General features: G+C 36.0%; 1 pseudogene; it reads left to right on the top strand.

Moving 5' to 3' along the window:
- Window positions 1-20,930, top strand: part of LOC136847583 (lachesin-like) — a 119,411-nt pseudogene that overhangs the window by 74,275 nt on the left and 24,206 nt on the right.

Below are 20,930 nucleotides of genomic sequence, written 5' to 3'. Positions count from 1 at the left end.
TTTTTCGATGTGCTGGGAAAGCGCTCAGTCTGGCAAGGGTTGGGGAGGTGGGTGGGTGGGTGGGGGATGGATATTTGGTTAGCTGTTGCCGGAACTGTTTGACTGGTTACGGTCTTGTGTCGGAAATTATTTGTGATTTGTAGAAATGATGTAGAGATGAAAATGCTTAGGTTGATGCGTGGAGTAACAAAAATGGACAGGATCAAGAATGAAAGAATTATAGGAACTTCAAAGTCAGAACGAATAAATAGAAGACTCCAAGAAAGAAGACTGCAGTGGTATGGGCTATGCTATGATATGGGATGAGACAGATGTAGGGAGGAGAGTGATGCAGATGGAGGTGCCTGGTGGAAGAGCAAGAGGAAAACCTAAGCTAAGGTGGATGGATGTAGTTAAAGAAGATTTGAGAGACAAACAGTTGTCAGAGGACGATGTATTTGACCGGGCCAGGTGGAGGAAAGCTGTTAGAAACATCGACCCCACATAAAAGTGAGAAAAGATGCAGAGAAAGAAAAGAGACAGTTATGTTTTACATTTGTGTTTGCACAGTTTGTACATGTGCTAGGATGTGTTGGGTTCAGTACACACATGAATACACTTATCCCTACATATATATATATATATATATATATATATATATATATATATATATATATATATATATATATATATATATATATATATATATATACACAGGTGTCCATAAAATTTCTTTTACAGTTTAAAAAATATATGACAAAAGCCATTGATGAGATATCTTAAACAGATTTGTTTATGTACTCAGCTAAATGATAAACCAAGACGAAAAGAGTTTGCAGTTAACATGCTGGAACGAATTTCTGAGGATGAGATGTTCCTCAACCGAGTTCGTTTTAGTGATGAGGCAACCTTCATGCCACAGGAGAACCGAACACATAATGTGAGAATCTGGGGACTGAACATCCCCATGTGACTAGGGAATTTCACTGAGATAGTCCAAAGGGTGAATGTGTGGTGTGGGATTATGTGCAATCGACTCATTAGTCCATTTTTCTTCAGCAGTCTTCAACAATGACCTTAAACTAACCATCGCTTTCCAGCAAGATGGTGCACCACCACATCAAACCTCCAGACCGGTGGATTGGAATGGATGGCCCAATTCCCTGGCCACCTCATTCACCAGATATCACTCCCCTGGACTTCTTTCTATGGGGGTATGTTAACATCTCTTGTCTCAAGCAAAAGATCTCTGATACCATTGTCACCATTGTTGAGGCTATGCTACAACAAACATGGCAAGATATCAAGTACTGTCTTTATGTGCTTGTGCAACTATTGCAGGTTTAATAGAGGTGTATTAAATGAGGCAAAAAAACTTGATATCTACTTCTCATTTGTAATACTTCATATATTTGTATGTTTATATGCTTTTAAATATATTTTTCAATGGTAAAGGACTTTATGACACTCTCTATATATGGGATATATATATATATATATATATATATATATATATATATATGTGTGTGTGTGTGTGTGTGTGTGTGAGTGTGTGTGTGTGTGTGTGAATGCGACAGAAAATTCCGTGGAAAGCAGAGTTGAGCAAGAAATAAAGGAATAGTTGAATCAGCTCCGGAGTAAACATTTATTAAGGCGACTATTTGGGTGAAATAAATATATTTTTTATACAATGCATACATGCCAAGTGCAAAACATTGAGGGCTAAGAACAAGTGGTTGAACTGTGCTGTTTAACCCTTGAAAACAGAAGTCAAAATAGAAACAGATACTAAAACATGAGAGTAGGCGTTAGATATATATAATGTAAAAATTACAAGGATAACTTAAATTAGAAGGATAATGTAGATAAAAAAGGAGGGATTAAAACAATAAGCAAAACTTAAGAAAAAAAAATAATTGGTAGAAACACTGCGAAAATAAAGCAAAGAATGAGGCGAGACGAAAAAGAAATATTATTTGCGAGTACAACCCGTTAAATTAGATTTTACGCACCATCTTTTACACGGCAGTTGATTAATTTTTTTTGGAGGCGATGACATTTACACGGAAATCCGGATGCTGCGCATTAATTTTCCAGTATTTTGGCGGCCCGTTCTTAATACAACCCTTTGAATGGGAAAAACATTGCAGAATTGAGTTCTATCCCAAACAACAAAAGGTGCACCTCGTTGCTCCTCTTGCTGCCTATCTCTGGCGGGAAGGGAGAGGGGGTTTGCGAGTAATGGGAATCTGTGTGTGTGTGTGTGTGTGTGTTTTTAGAAGTTTCCAATGCATTATGTATTAATAAATATAATATATATATATATATAGTTATATATATACATATATATACAGTATATAATATAGTATATATATATATATACATACATACCGACCTTTAAAGATATGAACGTGATGAATGTCTAATAAAGGCAACAAATGATTTATGGTAAATGAAAATAAATCTCACTCCAAGCAGTTTCATTTTTCCTTGTATATTTGCCTTATTTTCTATATTTATACATATATATGTGTATGTGTGTGTGTCAGTATATCTGTCTGGATTTATATCTATACAAAACGCTTATAGCTTTGCATTTACGCACAAACATTTGCTTAAGTATAAGTAGTAAGACAGCAAGTAAAAATGCGCCGAAGTTTCTTCAGCGCAATCGAGTTCTCAATAAAGGTATAGAATCATGCTTCACTGAGCCAGAGCTATCTTTCGGGTGGTTCTGAGCACGTTGTATGAGCTGCGGCCCATGAAACTTAACTACGCACCGTGGTGGTATGTCCTATATCGTTGCCAGATGGCTGTTATGGCTAACCTAACCTGAATGTGGCCGGCACCCACTACGCCAGAGGGCTGTAGCCTGGCATGTTTGATGATTGAGGCGGATGATCACCACACCTAGTTCTCTAGCCTCAGTCATTTTTCAAGATCTGAGGGCGGATTTGACAGACAGTTGTATAAGAATTAGCTTCTTTACAGAAAACTAAACAGTAGATTGAAAGAATCCAAACTGCAGTATTTAGGCGATTAAAGCCAACATAACTACAGCGTACATTTTGGGGATAATTTGATCATCAATACAACAAAAACTGAATAAAAGTTTAATGAATCAAAAAAGAAAATATTATGATTATGTGTATTTTGTCATTTGATTTATTACAAGAAAGTCTGATAAAACCTCACCAAATTTCCCCACTCTTTTTCATTGTTTTGACTCCGTGTCTCTCTTTCGCTTATGGATTTCAGAAATCTAGGCCCGAATGTTAGGTAGAATCTAAGTGTTGTCCTATTGACCTCCCATATTTTGTCATGCTTCCCCGTGGGAAATCAGCGTGGTGAGATCTAGCATCGCAATACATACTACTACTTTTTACGAATGTCGCTTTACTTCACATCTTACAGTGCAATGCTTTAGAGAGAGAGAGAGAGAGAGAAAGAGAGAGAGAGAGAGCCAGCGCAAAATAAACCCAATATTTTATGCTTGATACCAGAACACTGACTTCATTGCCTCCACTTTACTCTTTTCCCTCCTTCAGAATTGCCAACGCCGTCGAATACCTTTAAGAAGAGACCTTGGTCTTTCCTGTTTATAAGGTTCTTTAAAATTACTAACTCATGTGTTTTATGACATTCATCGTTTATTTTAAATTTTCTTTTATTTAGTGATTACTTTAATTTGTTGTCATTCCAGAAGCATAACAGAATCATCATTATAAGCAGCAATCAATTTTGTTATCATTTCTTATCCTCAAGGTTCTCTTTTACTACATCGAAGGTTACAATGAGCTTTAGCATGCTATACATTGTTCCAAATGATCATGCTCGTTAATAATAATAATAATAATAATAATAATAATAATAATAATAATAATAATAATAATAATAATAATTAGTATTTCCGTCCTTCGGCTTCTATGGAATTTGAACAACAGCGCCGAGTTATTAATAACAAATATTTTTTTCCCTGTGATTCCGAGAAGCACCCAGACTCCTCCGCCCTTTTCTTTTCCCAATTCGGTTGTATAAAGCAAAATGTCGGAAACAAATGACAACCCGAGATGCCGCTGCAGCCTTCGGGTGCTATTTCAGTAGACAATTTTCTTATTTCCAAGGAGAAGATAAAAGCTTTGTTATTCTGGCTAGTTTCTGGAGTGGTGCAAAGAGAGAGAGAGAGAGAGAGAGAGAGATAAATGTGCTTAAAAGTGACTTCTTATTTTTATTTTATCTCCTGTTTTTCTCTCCCTTTCATTTTGTCTCATCGCTTTCTAACGGTTGTTTTTAGCGGCCTTCATTTTATAAGATCGGTGTCTATAACCATAGTTATTGCACTGCAGTTTTAACAGCGGTGTCATTTCCCTGTTTATGGATGATGAAGATATTTTAGATTGTCATTAGTGACAACAGGCGTTGTGATGACATTTAATAGAACTTAATCAGTTAAACTGTATAAAAGATTAGACATTTTTTCCTAAAACTTCAGTGATTATTTCGGAAATGTTGGTAAATTAAACCATCGTCTGTATTACCTGCATTTTCGCTAAGAAATTAAAAAGTACAGTTATATATTGAATGTTTGTAAAGCCTCTTAAAGAGCCTAATTTCATTTACTAGCTGTAATAAAATTTTTTGGGGCTTCACAGTATTTCTTTCATCACCTGAGTTACTAACTCTACAAAACTTAAGATAATTTCTCCTTTTGAAATTAAAACAGATCTGGAATAGCCCTCCTGCAAATTAGTGATGTTCTCGGTTTAAGAACTGCATTGAGCTACTCACCGCACATCCTAATATTTTTAGAGTTTCAACATTTTTTTTTTTCTTTTTAGTACGCGTGAGTAAAACTAATTTTATGATATTAACGATTCCGTTCAGACGTCACGACCATCCAATATCTAATGATTATAATTCAGCTAAAGGGAACCTATAAATGTTTGATTGAAGGTTATGATTTTTTTATGGAAATCATTTCCAATGATCTAAAAGACTTTGGTATTTTCCACAGCAAGTTTCTCACAAAATTTTGTTATATGCATACTATTTTGCTTCTCCCACGTTCTCTTGATATCGTGATATGTTTTTATAAGATAACCATTTTTCAAAGCATTTGTCAGTCGTCAAAATTTAATAGGCTATCACAACAGTCATCATGACTTAAAAAGAAATCTAGTAAAAATATATTCAATGGTAACATTAACAACGTGTTTCAACCTCTGTCTACAATCGCTTTGAATACTGTTAATTAATACATTCACATTTACAAGTGAGTATTTGAAAAATGAGAGAGAGAGAGAGAGAGAGAGAGAGAGAGAGGAGAGAGGAGATCCAGAAAAGCGTTGAAAATATTGCCGTTGAAAATGTTACTAGTATTAATTTCGAATTTTTAAGCCATGATGACCGTTGTGATGGCATAATAAATTTTAACGCCAGAAAAATGCTTTGTAAAAAGGTTCTTATATACTGTAGTCATATCAAGACTCCGTAGAAACATAGCAGAAGCATAATATACATCATATCATTATATATGGCAGTATCAACTGAAATTTGTTATGGAAAACACCGGCACTATATATCACTGAATATATTACCCGTTTGACGTCAATAAAATTCTCCATGAATAAGAAATACATAAACTGATGGGAGGATATTCAACTATGATTTGCAAAGAAAATCATGAGCTTCATCAAAAATATATAAATTATCTTTAGCTGAAGCACACCACACACACACACACACACACACACACACATATATATATATATATATATATATATATATACATATATATATACACATATATAACTTGTTATTGTTTATAAAGCAGTTATTGCACAATCCTTTTCAGATTCATTTTAGGTTCTCTGAATTCTATAACTCAGGAAGCCAACAAAACAGAATGCATTTGAAATGACTGCAATAACTTTGTTTTATAAACAGGATCATGAGAGAGAGAGAGAGAGAGAGAGAGAGAGAGAGAGAGAGAGAGAGAGAGAGAGAGAGAGAGAGGTATTTTGTCTCTTTTCTAGTTTTCGAAAAATTAAAAACACCCACATGGTATCTTTAATGTCTGATAACAGAAGTCTAAAAGTTGGAAGTTTTTTTGAATAACGAATCAACTGTTGATCCGTTATATGGCATTATTGCATAATCGTTTGAGCTTATAACGAATTTGCATGAGATATTACAAATGTTGCAGTTTACGTACGTTCGTTCTTTTTACATATATTTCATCTCATAAAGTTTACAGCGGTATTTGTTTCTTCTTTTATAATATTCCCTTACTGCATAATATTCCGTAGAATATCACCACCTCCAACATTTTCTCTTACTTCCCTTTTCAGTTCTACGTTTGTATTGTCTGTCCGTAGATTATTATTGTTGTCTAATATGATGAAATAATTTTGGATTCTCTTTAAATTCCCTTTTCATAGATTTCCATTTCATTGGATCTTATGGAAAATATATATATAGTTTATATATATATAGAGAGTTATATATATATATATATATATATATATATATATATATATATATATATATATATATATATATGCTTAATCCTTACTACCTTTTGAATATCCTAAATCAACCACAGATCAGTGTTTTTTCTCATTTGCTTGCTTTGTTTGATAGATTTTGTTCACTTAAAGCTAAAGTTCATCGTTGTGAAAGTTTAATTCTTGTTATGTTAAAAACTCATTCATTCCATTCCTCTTTTTCACGTAATCTCACTAGACCAAGTTTTTTAATCTCATTTATTTTGCTTTATAGGTTACTTAAGGAGCCTAGTCATTCATTACCGTTTTTCATTTTTATCGTTCCCTTCAGCATTTGTATTTGTTCTGATACCGAATTTAGACCTCCATCTCTGTTGCTGAGTTTTCCATCTTCTGCTTTTAGATTTCATACAAATTCAGTTTGTCCACAGCTCAGTGACTCGAGTGTTATATATTTCAATCAAATTTATTTCTTTCTCAACACGGTCGCTTTTTTTTTTATTATTTACATACAAAACCATTTCTTTTATCAACTCGGTCGCTGTATTTTTAAAGATTTTATGTAATCTCCTCATTCAGGAATGTATCTTTCTCCTCGTCGCTTACACCGATATCATCACACGCCAGGTTGACGATGGTAATTTTCTCTTTCAAAAAATGCGATCTTGAATTCTTCTTCTTCCATCGCTTTTACCCGCTCCCCTCTCGTCAGCCCTCTTCGGCGCTCTCGTCAGGCGTCCTGAGCAACTTCTTCCTTGCGGGACTTGTCCCCCTTTCTCTCTTCTTCCGCCTCCTCCCTCTTTCCTTCCCATAGGGAAATTCCTCCTTATCCCTTGTAGGAATTTTCTCCCCTCATTTCTCCTCGCCTCTCCGTCAGCGTCCCCATTTCCCTTCCCCTTCATGAGGAAACTAAACTTATTTCTTATAAATGTTTGTCCCCATTGAGGAACCTTCTTCCTTCCTTGGAGGAATTCTCTTCTCTTTCTCATCTGCATCCCCTTCTAATCATCCTCTCCCTTCTCATGAAGAACTTTCTTCGTTGCAATATCTTTCTCCTTTCCCTTCCCCTGTTTGGTTCTTCCCTCCCCCTCCTCCTAAAGAGCCGATCCGATGAGTATTGTTATAACAGTGCTTCTGTCTTCCTCTTTTCCTCCTCCTCGTGAGGGACCATCCTTGCAGGACCTTTCTTCCCAACCGCCATCCAGCCTCCCTTCCTCATCTGCCTCCTCCCCTTCCTGATAAGATACTTCTTTCTTACAGGCCCTTTTCCCTCGGACCCATCTTCCACCCCTCCCCATCCCCATCTACTCCTTCTCTTCCATCGCCCCTTCCATTCGTCCATGTACTCCAAAGCATCTCCTTGACTTGGTTCATAACACCCAATGCACCCAATGGCTTTTCGTGTTCGGTATTAATCTAGTACCAATATACTTCAAGATTCCACCAGCTATTTTTTTTTTTTCCTCCCCGCCACCCTCGAAACCTTTACGGCGCCAAAATAGAATTGGTGATATGTCAAAGAAACTCTGTCGCCCAGAAAATGAAGCGAATGCGATTACCAGCTTCTCTCTCTCTCTCTCTCTCTCTCTCTCTCTCTAAATCTCTCTCTCTCTCTCTCTCTCGATGGGATAGGTTTTCCTATCAATCTCGAGTGTGACTTTTCCAGCATCATCATTGTCTTTATAATTAGTGCCGTCTTACGACGCTGCTTGAATTCTAGTAGGTATTTAAAGTTTTAAACTGTAAACAGGATTAACGCATTTTGCCATTGGTGTAGGTACGCAAAACTTTTATATGCTTAAGTATTGTCCGTATATGTAACTTCAAGATAAATATATTTACAGTGTGTATACATATACATACATAGATATACATATGTATATGTATGTATGTATGTATGTATTTATGTATGTGTGTGAGTAAAGACAGAAAATGCCCATATAAATTAAACAAAGGGAGAACAGAAGTGCTTTGTTATATTTTGCATAATGCCTCGCCCATTTTCGCTGCTTCTCAGCCTTGAGTTTCCAGTAGGGCTTCTGTTGGACTCTTGTGTGTCTAACAAAAAGCATTTAGTTCTTCTGAGAGAGAAAATTATATATGTGCGTATATGGGTTGAATCGGGGTGGTGTTCATTTAAAAGAAATGATATAGTAGGAATACAAAATAACGGAAAGACAAAAGACCTAATCTCTCAATTTCTGTAGAAAATCAGGAATGGCTTCAATCAAAAAGCCGTTTTTAACATCTAGTTATGATTGACATCTGTTATAGTCATAAGCAGCTGTTTACCGATCGCCTGATCGCCGTGAAGGTTATGGCTAATGATTACATTATTTCAGATTCTTTATAAAGATGAAATGTGATGCTTGCGTATTACGACTATGTGAAAAAAGATACCTATGCCTCATTTATTATAAAGTAAATAAATAACTTTTTTATTCTTGGTGAGCACATTTTCCTGTTGTATTTTCGAAGGATACTGAAGTCGAGAAACATGAGAAAGAGAGAGAGAGAGAGAGAGAGAGAGAGAGAGAGAGAGAGAGAGAGAGAGGGAGAGAGAGAGAGGAGAGGAGGAGAGAGAGGAGAGAGAGAGAGAGAGATAAAACATACTAATTTAGAATTACAATCTATCAAAGCATACTAATATCTGTCGATATCCCTGTATACGAAACATACGGATAATCAGAATTTTTTCTCCGTGAGGGAGAGATAGAGAGAGAGATCCCTTTGTCATTTTATAATTGTAGATTAAACTTTAAATATCTCATGCCAGGCCAAGGTACAAAATGTAATTTCAGTCCGGTTAAAACATTATTCCACATATTCAGAAGATTAGTCACTGAACTTCCAAAAATTCAGAAATTAATTAAGGTGAAGGATAGCTAATTGATCTTCATATTATTGATGCATGAAACTGAAGAATTATTATTCATGATTCATTAAAGATGATTCCTACTTTGCAACCATATTGCGTGAACTAGTATTTATCTGTTATTTTGATATATGCTGCATTCGTGTGTCTATGTCTGACCCTAAAAGTATTCTTTAATGACATTCCAAAGGTTTGTAACCACAAAAATTCCCATCAGGGTTAAAGTCAGGGGCAAATTCAAAGTCACAACTAGACAGTTTTTAGCCATGCCTAATTGTTACAATACATTTTTTTCTTGTTGTCAGACTTCAGGGTCGCCAAGTGACTCTTAATCGTTTCTTTTGATTATCTGATAGGCTACGGTCGAGTATTGCTGAAGAATACACAAATTTACTGGAGGTTCTGTAGACCTATTGAAAACTGTAGCCCTTTTCAGCTTCCCTGTGCAGCCCCTGAACACAATCGAGTCAGTAATTGTGGTCCAGGGCAATCATCATTTTTGAGAATATTTTGTGCGTTAGCAATTTTGCTTCGATATTTTTGCGTCAGTATTGTGAAATAGTGTCGCCATTTGAACCCTGTGCATCATCATCGCCTTTTTTTTATTATTATTATTCCATATTCCGCCCTAGTCGTCGTATCTTTTTCCTTCCTTGGGCTGCTAATGAATTCAGTATTACAAACTCGCGTCAAGCAACCTTTGTCCTCGACACTAGAAGTTCACGGTTTGCTAATAAGATATCGATAAGTAAAATCAACATATAAGACATTATATCACGAGAACATTCGTCCAAATCTTCATGGTACTGAATTTCTGCAATTTTCTGACATAAATGAATTTGTTAATAAAGCTGATGATAATGTGAAGTTGGCTCATTAAGTTTAGAACGAACATCGTTCCGATGATCAATTGGACCAATAGGTGCTATCGATTCAGTTATCATCTTGAGATGAACTTGATACGAACATGTTTTACAACATATTCATAAAGGATATTTTGTTTTGAAAGAATTCCTTTATAATCGATCGAGTGTTGGTTTTCCATGATATAAAGTTGCAAAATTTAGGGTATTGTTTAACATTTTTCTGATTATAGTTTTATTTCCTGAAATAGAATTATGACAATCCTGGTCTCATAAGCGTTTTCATCTGTTAATTATTTTAAGAAATAATATTGTTTATTCTATTGCCATGATTTTATCGCATCATTTGTCTCTTGCAGCATTTGTTGTTGCCAATAGGAAATGAGATCATTTCAGTTCCATTATTATGTTTAATAAATAACTAGTGTTTCTTTCTTGTCTAATTGTCTGTATCAACAACACTCCTGTCTTTTGCCTCGAACTCCGAGTTTTTTTCAAGTAACGAACCTCCCGAAAATCTCAGACAAAGAAGCGCACCGGATGGTCTCCTCTGAGTGAAAATTACTGATCCCTCTTTCCTCGGGAGGAGATGAAAGACTCAGCTTATTGGATTTGGGAATTAATTGTCAATTAATGACCCTTGATTAACAAACAGTGACTGAGGAATGAAAGAGTTGGCCAGGCGAAAGAGGCGAGGAAGGACTTGGAAGAGTGCTGGCTAAATTATTTTTTTCGAATACCGTTTATGCGGAGATGCCTTCAGCGGCTGGGTTGCTGGCAGTTTGGACCTGCCTAGGACTTCCTTTTCTCGGAAAAAAAGAAAAACCAAGTCTTGGAAATTAAGAGTTCAAGATTACCATTGACCGCATTGCTTTGTCAGAAGTGCTTAAATTTATCACAAACCTTAGAAGACCGATAGAAGTGACAGTGGTACACAATGAGCTTCGAAAACGAAAATATGAGGAAAATAAGGAAGATGATATAAAACAAAAACAACCCGATAAAAATAACGCTTTTATCACAACCCTCATAAAGACTGGGTAATTTACATGTCTCATGAACATAACTTTTTCATATTGTCAGGTAACTTAACTCTTAGCTACAAGGCTTCAAATGCACTTGCACATTTACCTAACTCTTAAAGAGATTAAGACATTCTTACTGAGCTTCACATTAATATGCAATTTGACAATGACAGGCAACTTTAGGTTTTCGTGCAGTGTCCCTCATGTAATTATACGATAAAAAACTAGTAAGCCACTTACAATCATGTTTGAAAGCTGTGATTGTGTGAGTATTAAAAGTTTATCTATCTTGGTAGCATATATATATAAATATATAGATGCATATATATATATATATATTATTAATATTACATAGTATATATATACATATATATATATATATATATATATATATATATATATATGTTATATACACATGCATACTGTATATTTGTGTACATCAGTTCAATATGTGGAAAACTGCTGTATCTGGAAACTTTTCGAAATTGAGATATGCCACCTATTGGGCTCGTGAGGCACTAATACACAAGTTACTGCAGTTTCAGAATGAATCTTCAATGCTTTATTTAGGGGGTCCAATTTGCAGATACTGCAGTCTTCAATTTTAAGGCAGTACATGTGCTGCAGGTTTAAAATAAACTTTTAACCAGTACAGTTGTTTAGGTTGTTTACCCAAACATAGGTTGACTCCAAAATAAAAACAAGACAATGCGTATCATAACTAATGACATTACTTGTGATCAGTATGTGTGGATACAGAAATTAAGTCAACACCTATATCAAACCTGTCTTATCTCGCAACTAAACTTCCATTATATACCTTTACAAAAAAAAAAAAGCAAGCACAACAAGGCACCAGATAGAAGACTATTGCAGTTTATACAAAATAACTCTCGATTTAGATATTGGAACCAATCATGTTTTTTTCCTATTTTATTAAAGGAAACATAGAGAGAGAGAGAGAGAGAGAGGAGAGAGAGAGAGACTTTTCCCGTAGTTCCCTCCATTCATGATATTCGACATTTTCTTGTCAAAACAATTTTTCTTCCGAAGTTATTGGGCGGTAAAATTGCTCTTTGGGCTTTTAATATCGTTTCCAATTTTCGGTTCACGGAGCTTTTGACTCCCTCTCCCCACCCTCAAACTAGAACCTTGAGCGAGGCGTAACCCCCCTTCTCTCTCTCTCTCTCTCTCTCTCTCTCTCTCTCTCTCAAGTAAGATGGAATAGTTTAAGTAACATTTTCGTGAACTTATCGTTTCGTAGTTTTTAGTTTAACTTGTTAACAGGTGCTTTTCATTTGCGTTCACTTTTCCACATGCACAGCAACACTTGTTTCTGTAGGCAGCATATGGGAACTACTTCGGGAGAGAATAATTTAGGAATATCCCGTAAACATCATTTGGCATATATTGATCTATGCAGTTAATTATTATATGGAAAGTGGTCGACTGTGGCGAGTCGCTGTAATGGTGGCGAAGGAAGAGAAAGAGAGAGAGAGTATGGCTAAAAGGAAAGCGAAGCAATGGAGTCCAAGATATTTCGCATTTACGCTAAGGCATTTTCAAGTAAACTGCGTACAGTGGAAAAAAGGATTACAGTGACGACTCGGTTTTGAGACCACCAATTAAAAGAATGTATGACCATTCTGTAACCTTTTGTAAGCATGAAACTGGTTATATAGTTCTTTAATCTCAATTGCTGTTTGTTAAAACGAGTCTGCATTGCAAGCCTTTTTTTTTTACCATCTATGCAGTTTCCTTTAAAATTCCGTAGAGTAAAAGTACTCCGTTTATTTCAATTACCTTGTGGCCAGTGCTTTTTTTGTATTTCATATAACGTAATTCCCCCTGTATATATATATATATATATATATGAAAGAGTATATATATATATATACATATATATATATATATATGTGTGTGTGTGTGTGTGTGTGTGTGTGTGTGTGTGTGTGTGTGTGTGAGAAAAGGGAGTTGTGTTCATTTTTAAAATACTAATCCAAAATAAAATCTGTTAATGTCGAACTCTCTTTACATTAAAAAAAAAAGCTTATTCCCAAGTGGAATTATTTTTGATAAGTGCCCCTACCTGGCCAGGATTCGAACCTATCCCTTAGGGTTAGAACTTAGAGTGACAGTCACATCCTGCGACACGTAAATATGTAAATACCGTAGACAGCTGAACAGATAGACTTGCATGGATACACATATATTACTGTATAACTATAAGTGGATCATACGCACTCACAATATATTATTTTCGTGGTATTCATCATTATTGCTTTCCTTGCGGACCTTCATACATTTATATTCTTCCTTCCTTCGTGTATATCCCAGAGCCCATGTACAGAATTTTGCAGCCCATTATTTTCCATTCTTTTGGAGTCTGCTTTTGTTCTTTCACTACGTGTTATTCATCTTTTTACTCCGTGGAAAAAAAGTTTCTAGTTTGGCTCCTTATTAACTCCTGTATTGTTTTTAGGTCTTATCGCGTGCTGCACAGGGAGACTGCTTATTGTTTATAGAATATACATAGAGTTACATATATAGGTTGTTATATATATATATATATATATATATATATATATATATAGCATATATATATATATATATATATATATACTGTATATATATATATATATATATAGATGTGTGTGTATACATATATATAATCCAAGATGTAAATTTCTCATCTTCTTTCTCTTTCCTGTTGCAGTGTCATCGAATACCATCTTTCATACCCCAAAGACAAAGATTCGGTCCTCGGCGGAGGCGCATACGTTGTCAGTCAACGCGCCCTTCGATTCAACCACTCCGTCGAGCGCCTCCGATCATTTGGACGGGTTGGAGCAAAAGACAGCAGTTCTGTCCTTCGAGAGCGTCAAGAGGACGGACATGGGCCATTACTTATGCATCGCCAACAACTCCGTTCCTCCGTCAGTTTCCAAAAGGATGGTCCTTAACGTCAGGTGTAAGTTTCAGTGTTGGATTTTCCTTTCCTTCTTTCGTCATTCAAGCAAGCCAAAACTCAATACACACCTCAACCCGCAATCCAAAACTTGCGTTTCATTTTCTTGACGGGGTGAGTTGTGAGTGAACACTGAATTATTTCCAGCAGACGGGCCACTCTGTGTTTCTTTCTGGTCAGGCTTTTGAGAACTCCTCCTTTCAACCATAATTTTAACTCTGTGTAACCATTACCTCTTGTAAATGTGTAGGCATCTGAATCTGGACACTTGATTTTTAACATTGTACTTGTTTCGTTCATTGGGAATAGTGTATCTAAGATTACCTGTGAGGTAGGGTGAATGTTTCTTATCGACATTTTGCACAGATAGTTCATCCGTTTTTTCATTGTATTTGTTTCTTGTATCAAGAAGGTAATTTGGAAAGATCGCTCTCTTTAAGAAAATGTATTTGTCATTTGAATTTTCAGCGGAGTGACCTACAGTCTTTGATGATTGTAAAAAACTAAAAAAAAGAGAAAAATAAACCTAAAAACTCCGCCCAAAGCTAAACTTTTGTAACAAAACGCTTTCCTCAATCTCAGGTTTCATTTTTACGATGTCTCTTAGAACTTTCTTAAAGTAACCCTTTTCCTTTCCAGTAATTGTCGCGTTTTGTCGGTGCTCTAAGATACGAGTAGTTACAGATATTTTGCTTATAAAAATTTTACAAACATCTCTGACTGGGTCTGGCCAGTACTAAAATGGGCAACAGCCACGGAAGGCCCAGACAACGTTGCACATAAACTAAGCTGGCCTTATGCCAGCGCAGGCTCCTGCTCCGCAGCAGCCCGTAATTCAGAGTAAGGGAAAGAGAGTGTTCGTCAGTGTGGCTCCTAAAGGCCAACACCTCAGGAGTTCGTAGCTTTATAGCTGAATACGTCTTCATATCGGGATGGCGGAAGTAAATAGCGGAAAAGGGTGTGTCATTATGCTGGAAATGGGCAAAAGAAAGGTGCCAGGGAGACCTTCTTTAAAGGAAAGGAAAAGGAGCAAAAGAACGATTAGTTTTACACATCTAGTGAGTTAAAGAAATCTGTCTTCATGACACAGGTTTATGCCCCCTTGCCGGTTTTCCAATCTCAAATAAAAGAGGAGGGTTGATCATAAAGTAAATGTCATTTTTTGTCCTACAGAATACGAAGTGTAACTGAAATTTACAACAAGCATTAACAGTCTGGTGCAAGCCGGAAGAAATCACGTTGGGGCCCTAAGATAAGTAAGAAGTAAGAAAGAAAAGTAAAGGCAGGAAGCCAGATGAAAGGCGCAATAAAAAATATGATAAATACATTATAAATGTGATGAAATTCTCTTTCAAAAGTTAATACTGCAAGGCAGAAGGTGCTTCACCTTTCATGAAGTTCATAAACTTTCATCGACTTGGTTGAGGAGGTAAAAAAAAAGAAAAAACTGAAAGAGGTAAAAAAAGGGGGGGGCGATGGGAAGGCAACAAAAGAAGTGGAAGAAACACTAGCCAACAAAAGAAAGAGGAATGGATCACAGGAAAAGTGGTAAATTTTGAGTTCCTTGCTTAATTTCTTCCATATTTACGTACATACCTAGCGCTGCATAAAACAAAAATTAGAGATAATTTTCTTAATCATAGTGTGTTGCGAGATCCATTAATGTTCGCTTTTTTTTTAAATCTCTAACAAGTCACTTGATAGCTTCACATTTCTATGGATACACCACCTTGGTTATTTATTCGGAGTTCGGAGGGCTAAACTATGCTTTTTGTTTCCTTTAACACCTTACAATTCTTTGGGCAAGGGCATGTGTACAAGGCCCGTTTAATGTAAACCAACCAACCATTGCTCTATCGGAAGTCTCTTACGTCTGCCATGGGGAGGGGGGAGGCGTTGTGGTGGACAATGGCACCAACATCCCCCAAAAGTCAGTTGTACTTGCTTCACGTCATAGCGCTTGGTTTTAGAGGCAGTAAGTCACAATGTGCCCGAGACTCCAAAAGACCGAGTGACTCATCTGAAAGGGAACCATAAATTAACGTTATTTTACTCGGGCGACTTAAGAGGATCCAAGTCCCTACAGTTAACTCGAAAAGAGACCATTTGATGCATTTGAAAACCGAGAATTTAATTAAATGGAAGGAGTTTCCTAATTTTATCCGAGCGATGCTGGGATGGGGAGGGGGAAGGATTGAGAGCGGCGGGTGAGTCGGGTAATCAGACGGAAGCGTCATTTACATTCCCATCTCCCTGGAAGCCCTAGGAAGCAATTCTGCAAAACTGCAAGATCATGAGCAGGCAGACCCGGATGCCTCCCCTACCCACGTCCCCACAACGCAATGCAAAGTAATCTCCGGAGATTAATGTAAATTCCATTACATCATTTTCAAAACAATGGCGTCGCTCCAGAATATGAGGAGAGAAATTGACAAATGGGACACTTAAAATGTGAGCGTTTGATGTTGGTGTGTCGTCTTCATTAAAGTTGAACATGACGACAATGAGTCGGTGTATATCGAATAAGCAGGTTTATATGAGTTCAGAAGGTGTATATGGAGTAGGAGTGGTAACTAGGATAATATAGAAACTGGATTACATAATTTAAATCACTAGGGTTACAAATGATAGTTGTCTCTGAAAAAAAATGGGAAGGTAAACCTGAAGCTCTCCTCTGGCTCAGGTCTAATACCGGAAAGCCTATAAAAAGAAGGAAGAATGGTTGGAACTTTTATTCATTTTGTTTAGAAAATAGCTTTTTAATTATTTATTTTATAATATAACGTGATTAATAATTACCTTATGTGAAAATACAATTTAGGCCGAAGGCCAAGCGCTGAGACCTATAAGGTCATTCAGCGCTGAAAGGAAGATTGGGAGTAAAAGGTTACGGAGATGTAACAGGAGTAAAAACCTCGCAGTTGCACTATGAAACAGTTGTTAGAAGAGGGTGGAGAGTAAATTGGAAGAAAGAATATGAAAGGAGGTACAGTAAAAGGAATGAAATGGGCTGCAGCTAGGGGCCGAAGGGACGCTGCAAAGAACCGTAAGTAATGCCTACAGTGCACCGCGCGTGAGGTGTAATGACGGCACTACCCCCTTACGGGTATTATTACCTTATGTGTTTATTTGTTGAGATGGAGTGGGAAACAAGCTCGAAAGAGTACTAGGATGAAAGGAGTGTTAGATTTAGCAATGTTCAGTTTTAAGATGTGTGTGTGTGTGTGTAATTACAGGCATGAATGAAACTCCCAAACGAGAAATAACAAAACATTGTTAAGAAATAAGCAGTTATGAAACGTTTAACGTTTCTGAACTGGAGAACGAAAAACCAGGAGAAAAAAAAATATAGAGAAATAAGAATGATTTCTAATATACTCATCACATAGCACATCAGATTTTGAGGAAATGTTGAAACCTGAGTAATCATTTTGAATTTCTTCCATAAGTAGCAGTGATGCTGCAGAGGCTAATTAGCGTTTCAGAAACATTAGGTTCTTTATTCTATTTCGTCATCGTTACAAGAATGACATTATTTCTCAAGCTACCATGCAGTGAGAAATATGGAATTTCCATTTTATGTTTACATCTGGCTCCAAGTATAACTGTTTGTCTATGTTATTATTATTATTATTATTATTATTATTATTATTATTATTATTATTATTATTATTATTAATTTAATTCGTCTTGTACTTCTGTGTAAGGTTTATGTATGCCGGTACAGTATCTGGAATATTTTGTGGTGCTAAACAATTTAGAACCAAATTAAGCGTATTGTTATTATTTGGTTTATATATAATATATATATATATATTATATATATATATATATATATATATATATATATATATATATATATATATGTGTGTATATATATGTATACATACATAAAAGTGCATATGCATATATTCATGGTAGTGTATTAATTTCCTCTCTCTCTCTCTCTCTCTCTCTCTCTCTCTCTCTCTCTCTCTCTCTCTCTCTCTCTCTCCAGGTGAGAAAGTTAGATCTAGTCATTACTATTCAGAAAGTAGATAATTAGGAAAGCCTTGGCGAAGCTTCTCTGGAGAGAACATTATCAGACTCTAAACATGAATTATGAACTTCGTCTTATATTTGATGGAGAAGAAGTTTAGTGTTCATAAATCCTTGAGATTTTGTTCTCTTGGTTGCTGAAATTTTGTTTCCTATTTTTAAGAATTTGAAGTCGTGACGAATTTCAAAGGGAGTTTAACTTACAAGGCAATTATGTATATGTGATGGGATTGCTACATGAATAAGGAATATTTTCAATATATATATATATATATATATATATATATATATATATATATATATATATATATATATGTGTGTGTGTGTAAAAGGTGTGTGTGTGTGTATATAAATATATATGAATCTTTGTCACACACAAATATATATGTATGTATGCATATATATGTATATATACGTATGTATATATATAATATATGTGTGTGTGTCTGTACGACTCTATCCCTCAGAAAGGGCGGCTCTAAAAGTATTATTATCTCTTTTTCTCTCTCTTTACACTTGTCAAGTTTACGCCTTCTCTCCCCCTCCATACAAACAAGCTAACGAGCCTTTTCGCATTGTTTACTAAGTAAAGAATATTACTGTTTTTATAAATGAAATGTTCTTCTCCTACAGACTCTGCCCCAGATGTGCACGTTAGCCTCCAGATGATCGGGGTGTTCCTCGGGGACGACGTAGCCATCAATTGCTCTGTGACTGCATACCCGAGGCCCGTCGTGCTGTGGCAGGACAGCAACGGCAAAATGATTATATCGGGTAAGCGACTAATGCATCTGACCCGCAGAGTAGTCCCCTATGAGTACAGTGTGAGGCTCATTTACTTCTTCCTCTTCTTCGCTTAAGCTGTCTTGTGTTTAGTATGAATATGCTTTATATATGACTAATTTTCTACATATCCTGATAAAAACTGCCTTAAGCATTTTCCTCGTCCATAGATTCCTGTCAAAAGCTTTTTATGGTGTTTCCTAACAAAGCCTCTGTATAATCTTACTTGCAAAAGCTATCGCATATAGTTTCTTGTCAAAAGCTGTATACTTAGTTTCCCCATCAAAAGCTATTGGTTTAGCTGTCTGTTTAGTTGACTGCCAAAGTTATCTATATAGTTTCCCGTCTAAAGATGCCTAAGATAGTCGACAGGAAGAAAAAGTCTCTACATAGTTTCCTGCCAAAAGTAGTCTCTATATTTTTACTGTCAAATTTTGTCTACATAGTTACCATCTAAGTCTTAATTGTTTAGTTCCCGTCTAATGCTATAGGGCTGTCAATATTTCGGTCAAAAGCTGTCTACGTAGTTACCTTCTAAAAGGTATCTCTACATAGTTTCCTGCCAGAAAGCATTTCTAATGTGTATACTTTCCCTCCAAGAAATGTGTCTGTCTCAAGTTTCCCACCGATTACTAAACCAGTGTTGATGCTCACCAAAATAATTGTCTGTACAGCTTCCCGTCAAGTGGTATTAAGTGTTGTACTTCTCTGTATGTTCCTTCCAAAGTGGAACCTATGAGATAATCCTCAAGTAATTCAGACTTCTTGTCGGTAATTTATTCGGCTATTCAGCTATTGATCCCATTTCTTACGCAGGTGGTCGATACGAGGTGCGGGAGAGCCAGGTCAGAGAGAGTCCACCGGAACTGCATACGACTCTGATCATCCGAAGCGTGACATCAGAGGACATTAGCACGTACAGGTGCAATGCTTCCATCGACAACGATAAGAACCGAGAAAAGAGTTTGTCCGTTCAGCTCAATGGTGCGTTTCTTAAAGCTCTTACATGGAACTCAGAACAGTCAGACTTTTTTTGTCACGTGATTTTGTCAAAACTATATTTTTCATTCATTTTTTAAAATCTGTATGATCAGTACTAGAAACTTTTATAAAATGCATTAAAGTAATTTCTTGAGTGAATTTCCTAAAGTGGATATGATCAGTATAACATAGATTAACGTACATTTTCTGGATGCAGTGAGAGAAATGGATGGCAGTCATGGAATTAAATGGAAGTTTCTCTTATGCCACAATGTGAAATCCAGTAAATTTTTACAAGAAATATGAGCTGAATTTCAAATACAAATTGGCTTATATCTATTTACTAATAACATTTGAAGGAGAAAATCCTTTATAGAATTTTCGCCCTGTAACATCTATCCTTGTTGCAAATGCTTATAAATCGCACCATATAATTGCATGTAAAAACAAAACCTGACGATGAATCCTCCAATTCAGTGACATGCAGAAGTAGAATTTAATGTTTAAGGTTATGAAATAAAAATGAAAAATAAAGGACTGCCTCTCGTGAAATATATAGTAAATAATCTGGATTGCAATTATTCCATTTTATTTACTCTCATGGCCTCTTCTGTCCAACAGAAATTTCTCGACCATCTACAGAGTCTTCCGCACCGTTCGACGTTCCCTATAAAGGTATGTGTGTAGATGTCTAAAACAGTCTCGGACTGAAATGTACGTAATTAAACCACAAGTTAGAGGAACTCATATAATTCAAATCAACCTTTATTTTGTCATCCAGATGTAGCAGCTCATCAAAATACTCATTTCTTCAAAGGAAAACTGCCCTATCTCCAGACACCATTATTCCATTTGCAGCTTTTAGCTAAGATCCACCTTTTGAGTAACTTTTTCCTTTCTTTCCCTTTACAT

The sequence above is a fragment of the Macrobrachium rosenbergii genome, chromosome 17, assembly GCF_040412425.1.
Source record: "Macrobrachium rosenbergii isolate ZJJX-2024 chromosome 17, ASM4041242v1, whole genome shotgun sequence".
NCBI lineage: Eukaryota > Metazoa > Arthropoda > Malacostraca > Decapoda > Palaemonidae > Macrobrachium > Macrobrachium rosenbergii.
The sequence above is the reverse complement of the archived record's forward strand: the minus strand, read 5'-3'. Positions and strand labels throughout refer to the sequence as shown.